We start from the raw sequence: 7,111 nt of genomic DNA on the forward strand, positions 1-7,111 counted from the left end.
ACTGCTCCTTGTGTTGCAACGTAGATGTCGCATCATCATGCCTTTATTTTATGTTTTTTTAACAAATACAGTTGATTTCCCACATGCAATCAAAACTCGGAATAAATGAATAGCAAGAACTGCGATGACTGAACACTGGATGTCTAATAATTAAATCTGCAAAGGTCGAGGACGAGGCGGCGGCGAACAAGCGCGGGGCTGAGCAGAGGTTAAATAGAACAGGTGCGGACTCACGCAGCGTGACGCCGTATAAAAGGCGCATCCTGTGACGCCGGCGTGTGCGCCGTGAATGCTCCGTCATGTCGGACACCTAATACACCAGCTAAACAGCCTCCCAGCAGCCCCAGCGGTTGATGGCCTGTAAATTGTTGATCAGCGCCTTGGCACGGGGAGGGTAAATTGATTCCAGCACAATCCTCCAGGAGCAGAGCCGCCTCAACAAAGGCCAGATGTACAGCCGCGCATGAGAATAAGACAGACGGGGAGAAAAGGGGCGAGAATGTCAGCGCCTCCGCGAGCGTGGGAGGACGAGAGACACGGGTAGAATGGGAGCGGGTGACTGGGCCTGTGTCTGATTTTACCCCCATTACCTGTGAGGAGCGGACCCAGGCCTTTCGGCGGCAGAGCCTTCGCTCAGACCCGCCCTCCAGATCCGCTGCAGTTTACTGTAGCGCCGATGCTGAGCTCTGTCTAAAGGGAGATTCCACACATGCACAGGGGAGATGGAAGAAGATGGGATCTGAGAGCCCCGGCGCTCTCTGAGACATCTGTGCGTCTGATAACGCTTGGGTTCATCTGTCTCTATTAAAAACTGGTTTGTGCTGACAAATCATGGACCCCCGGCTGTAAACGGACCGGTGGAGAGGAGAACGGAGGGACCCTCGGTCCTGCGTCTACAGCCGCAGCAGCACGTGAAGACATATTTGTGCTAAAGCAATGAGACCTGTTGCTGTTTTAGCGGCGAAGGGTTGGTTCTGAGAAATGTATCTGCATTTAGAAGACGACGGAGCAAAGCTGAGAGGGATGGAGATTGCCACCTTCAGTTCTGGGTCCGGGGATAAAGAGGTGGCCCCGCCTCCATTTTACACGGCGGTCCCTGATGAGCTGCTTTAGTCGCTTCTGCTTAGAGGTGGGCCAGCCACAATTACTGGCAATCCACTTAAGTCGTGACAGCTTCCCTAAACGAGATAAATTACACCGGCGGCGCACAAATAACATTCTGAACTTTTGTTTGACAAATTTGGTCTCTGTTTTGTTCCAAACTTTGCGAGGTAATGAGCAAAGTCCCTCAACTCCCAGGGATTTAATTGGTGCGTTTCATTGGGTTTGGTTTTGTAAGAGACAGACCTGTGTGTGTGTGTGTGTGTGTGTGTGTGTGTGTGTGTGTGTGTGTGTGTGTGTGTGTGTGTGTGTGTGTGTGTGTGTGTGTGTGTGTGTGTGTGTGTGTGTGAGCAGGCACTGAGGGCATCAATCTGCTGCGACGTGTGGAGGAGAGAGAACGGGAGCGTGATTTGAAGCCGTGCCGTCAATTTGAATCTCAGTGTTTGTCGGCTTTCGGGAACGCGACGCTGATACCTGACTGCAGCTCTCCAGAGCCATTAGATTCCCCCCATGTCATTACGTCGGCTTCAAGCGCTGATTTGCTTCGTAGCGCTTTGTTCTCGTTCAGAGCCGTTTGTTCGTCAGCGCCTTCGCAGCCAGAATCTCGTGTTTTCCTTCACTTTAAATGCATTCTGTGCGTGTCTGTTTGTGGGTTGGAGTTTGCTGACAGACTTGTACCACGTCCAGGTCTGGGCAGGCTGAGAGAGGAGAAACTGGGTTTGTACCTTTAAATCCATTAAGGCTACATCTTGCAGCTACGGTGGCAGATGGAGTTTGGCTCTCTGTTATGTTCTAAATTATTTCTTGCTCTGAAATCAATAGAAAGAGAGGCATAAATTGGAAAATGATTATAATTTAGGCTTCACATAAACCTCCCAATGCATTTACCACTGAAAAGTAGGTTAGATATGTACATATATAGCCCTGATCACGCTGATAAAGAGAAGTGGTTGACTTTCAGTGGGCCCAATATGGTTTGATTTACTTGTGGCATTTTGAAAGGGGGAGCACAATATTCCCCTTAATGCGAATTGAAAAGCACTGGAGGAGAAAATCATTTCATCACTCTATCTGTGATGGTGTCAGTAGAGGTAGTGAGACCTGGCCAGTGTGTGTGTGTGTGTGTGTGTGTGTGTGTGTGTGTGTGTGTGTGTGTGTGTGTGTGTGTGTGTGTGTGTGTGTAGTTTCAGCGAATTCCAGGTGGATAAAATAAATACCTCTGTTAAGATGGAGCTTTGAGGAGTCTGTGAGATTTGGGTTGAGTGGGACGCAAAGTCAATAATAACTTTGATTTTATTATTTATTGCCAAACTAGAGCTTGCATCATCACACTCTCGGGCAGATGCGGGAGAATTCTTTAGTCTGTCTTATCGCTCCTCTGAAAACGTACCTCGACAGCGACCGCGTCGAAGGGTCAGTGACCAAACAAGATGCTCCGTGTAACTCGCTCTCCAACCAGCGTCACCATAGCAACCCAGTCCCCTGCAGATCGTGAGCACATACCTATATCCCCGTAGTGCTGTGGGTTTTTTACCAGTGTGGAGGAGGAACCACTTCATAAATGCCACTTATTCTGCTCTGTTTTTTGTTAGTGTTGCATCACTGATTCAGTTCACATTAATCACCAGTGCTATTTTAATTTAAATGCTCCATCCACCTTTTTTATTGTTTATTTAACTATTTAAAATGGATTTTGGTACAATGCAAACGCATGTGCGTGTTTCTTCACGCTGGACCTGGTGTCATTGCACATGTTATATTCCAGTTTTAATGGCACTGTTGGCTCGGTTCTGGCGGTGCTGATGGCCCAAGTGTCGTCTATAGAGGGGAATGTAACTGCCATCACGTACCGCTTCAGTTTTAATCCCCTCTTTCATATTATTGCATCAGTATTGTGGCACGAACCGCTTGCTGCAAATTGCATATGAGTGGCTTTAATTATTTAAAAACTCTCTAAAATATCATCTGAGCTTCACGTCACGTAGACACTGTGCTAAGGTGAAGGTGGAGCTGCATGTTTGAGATGACGACTCCATATGTTTTAATGTAGCTTTATATTTTGAACCTGTTGATATTTAATAATACGTATAGTTCACAGCAAACGTGGGGCTTGAGGCCCTGCTGCGGTTCAGTGCAGTGCCCTCAGGCTCATCACCACCTCGCTGGATCGAACGGAGCCACTTCCTCCAATGAGGTTAATGACACGCGGTTAGAGTGACTTGACCTGCACGTGCGGCGCAGGAGATCAACCCCCGCGGCGCTGCATGTTGCTGTGCACATGTGCTGCCCCCGACGCGGCGCCGCCGCCCGTGTCGCCGGCTGCTCAGAGGAGGAGCGGAGGGATGAGCCAAAGAAGCCCATCTCCACGGTGACGGCCATCGGCGTGACCCTGTGTATTGACCTTTGACCTTTTACACAGTAGCAGCATGAGGACGCCGCTGTAGCTCAGCAGCCTGATGTCGTATTTCTCCGATACTGTACATAAATAGAAGCATTTGTTGGCAGGATGCAGTAAAGCAGGCGGGAGCTGAGCTGCTGAGCACAGACAGACCTTGGACAGAGCTGGAGAGAGCACCTACGTAGACCTGTGCTATTTTTAGACGCATTGAGGACGGCAGGGGTTTTCAAGACAAACCACAACCCCCTCGATGCTAACTATGGATTTTAGTAAACTTAATATATTAAATTATTATTAACTTTGAGGCTAGTGACAATTCCTTGAAGGGCTGGATTTATTTATTGAAGGGCTGGAAACTGGAAACTTGAATAAATGGAACTCTAATGAATGTAACAGTTGCCTAATATTGTATTGCTTCATCTTGACTTATCATCGTCTACTGCCTTTTCAGGCTTGTGCTTCTCTTTCCAGCGGTTCTGGAGCCACAGGGATCCTCTCCCCAGAGAGCACCGCACACTCACCTTTCCTCTCGCTGCCATTATACTTGAAGTGTGTCCAAATGTCAACGCGTTTCCGCCAACCGGGCCCCGCCGCCGCCGCCATGTTCTCTTCCTGTCAGTGTACAGCGCGATGCCGGAGCCCCTGCAGCCACGCCGCTGCAGTCCACGCAGGAGCCAGAATTAGGCTCAGGGAGTGTGTTCACGGGTGCGCGGAGGGTTTGGACCGGCACAAAATGTGCAGAGCAGCGACGTTCGCTTCACTGTTCTCTGTTTAAGCGGCCCCATTACTTTAAGGCAGCACAGCATCCAACAGTCTCCGTGCTCCCAACCTTCCTTTGACTCCACCCTCAAAATAAAGTCCTTTAAGGCCACTGCAGCGTTCGCATGAATCTAAAGGCAAAGATCGAACGCTGAACGACATATTTCTAAAGCTAACTTCCAATCTACACAACCTTCCTTTTATCATGTTTTCCCTCTCTCCCTCCTTTGTTTGTTAGTGTATCAACCTCAATTCTCTATGGTATGCTGGCTTTTAGCAGAAAATTAGACTTCATATTTTCTCTCTCGGTCCTATTTGTCTCTCTCCCCCCGTTCTTCCCTCTTTCTGCCTTTCGTGCTAGTATCGAAATGCGTGCAGCGTGAAATTAAAGCCAATGCATTTCTGCCTGTGAAATAAATTTGCCCCTCTGATGAGGTTGGAGTTGGTCCAAGGCCCTGCGATGGAAACACGTTCAACACTTATTTCCCTTCATGGTGGAATTATCCACTGCATATTATTGTTCAGCCTACATGACTCTGTCCTCTGGGACCGCGGCCGCCGCGCTCAAAGGAGCTCGCTGGTTTCCCTCACAATTAGTGTCTCTGGCAGATTTTTTTTTTTCCTCTGCACGTTGGCCGTGAGTTTAACGTAGAATAATAGGCGGATTTTGATTCTTCGCACTAAAGGGGGTGCACGGCGCTTTCAAGTTACTGTGCCATAACTTTCCATATTTCTCCGGCTGCCAAACTGCTGCTGCCGCTGTCTGTTACTCACACATCCCAAAGGCAAAACTATTTAAAAACATTTTGTAACTCTGTAATATTCACATTGTAATGACCTACTTGGACAATTAAAATGGCTTCACATTTATTTTACAGTCTCACCATCGTACCTTTAGCTGCCTGCATGCTAATGTCTTCTCTTCTCTGGACCTCTGTGCCGGGAGCTTAGTTCAGCTAACGGAGTTACAGCAGAGTTCCTCAAGACCGAAAATTATGACGGTAATTGCTCTGTTTCAACCTGATCATCATAATATGTGGTAACAGCAGAGCCGCAGAATAAAATATATCCTTAAATTGGACTATGGTTAATCTAATAGTGCCTAAAGCAGCAGCTCACTGCTAATACATCAGTGTTACTATATTTTTTATAGAATTTAAATGAGAATAGAATTTTAAATGTTAGGTGAATCATTAATATTGATTATCAAAACATATATTAGGCTTCTTGGACATAAAAAACTCAGCCCGTCCTGTTTTAGTGATGGCTTTGCTCCTATCGCCCCCAGAGGTGTGGTTATTGTTGAAGTGGCAAATGGCTGCCACTGCCACGGAACCTTTTTCCTTCTCCACTCATTCATATGAATTGCCCATTGATTATCACCGCGAGAAGCCGTGGCCGCGTTTCAAAATTGAGCTTATTTCCCCTTTTAATGCTCGATGATTATAACTCATGCAGCCGCGCTGCAGCTCTACGCCGGTGATTATTCATCCACCGGCCCATTTCTCTCTTGGCTGAGGTTGCTCCCAGTCCAGTCATATTAATCAACTGCTGCTCTAATTGACTGATTAAGTCATGTCTCCAGAAGCCAAAATGGCTGACTGACTCATTAAACTATGACACATATTCTGCTTGCAAAATGGCTGACTGCAGTCCACGTTCCCTGACTTTTATGGTCACTATAATGGCTTTTTTCTCATTTTATGTTAAGCACTAAAGAAGACAGGTTCTTCTGACCTGTTTGGAAATTCAGACTTGAACTTGGTTTAAATGAAATAACTGGCTACTCTAACAGCTACACACACATAAAAAAGGATGCTTGACCGACAGGCAGGTCACAGTCAGTCTTTTATTCATTCTCACTTAGCTTCTAACATGTGTTGACTGGGTTCACCCACTATTCAAAGCACACCTCACTCCCCCTAAAGACGCCAGATGACACCTTCTGTTTGTGTCATCTCCATAGTTATCATCAAGCAAACTGACTTTTTCTGCAATGCAGTATATAAAACACGCAATCAAATTTAACGACGTATGTGCTTTTATGGGAAAATCAGCTAAATGTTTTATGAGCTCCCAAAATGAGGATGAATTTGTCAGATGGGTCCCTGGAAAGTCGGGCTCGCTTTGGAGAGGAACGGTGCCATCGGTGAGCTGGCGAGCCGGTGCGGGAACCTGCTGGGCCCAATTCATTTATATTAGAAAGCCCTATAGGCAGCGATGCTAAGAGTTTGTCGGGTGGCATCCATCTGCACTGAGCTAATGAGGCAGAGCTTGGCCGGCGAGTATTGGTCATCGTGGACAACACACACTTATTGGAGCCCATGCACACATGAATATATGCAAATAATACAGGAAATCATATAAAGAAGGCCAGAGCACCTCAGTCCTGTTCATGCTCCACCAATGGCTGAACACAAACAGGTGCATTGTGAGATCCTGAAACCTTTACACTGCATCCAGCAACCACAGGTACGCACAATGCATTTCCCCTCAGAGGTAATGAAACCCACACTGATCAATGCTGAAAGCGGACCGCGGTGCAGCCGCTCTGGAGCAGACAAACAGCCCGGCCGACCGAGGCGCCTCCGGCAGCTGTGGGCTGCGTCGCAGAGCGGCGTTAGCTAGCGTTGCTAATGAGCTATTACAGCAGTGACCTTCAGGACAAACTCATTACCAGGCGACAATAGGCGGCGGACAGAAGCTGGCTTCATTATCATAATTATTGGCGCCACCTTCGGCGCAGCTCGCTGGTGATGCTGGTCGAGGCGCGAGCTGGTGTGAGGGTGAGTGAATGGAAAACACAAAGCGCACTACAAATCATTAAAGGCCCATTAGGGCGACGGGAAAAAC

Source organism: Betta splendens, chromosome 7 (genome assembly GCF_900634795.4).
Source record: "Betta splendens chromosome 7, fBetSpl5.4, whole genome shotgun sequence".
NCBI lineage: Eukaryota > Metazoa > Chordata > Actinopteri > Anabantiformes > Osphronemidae > Betta > Betta splendens.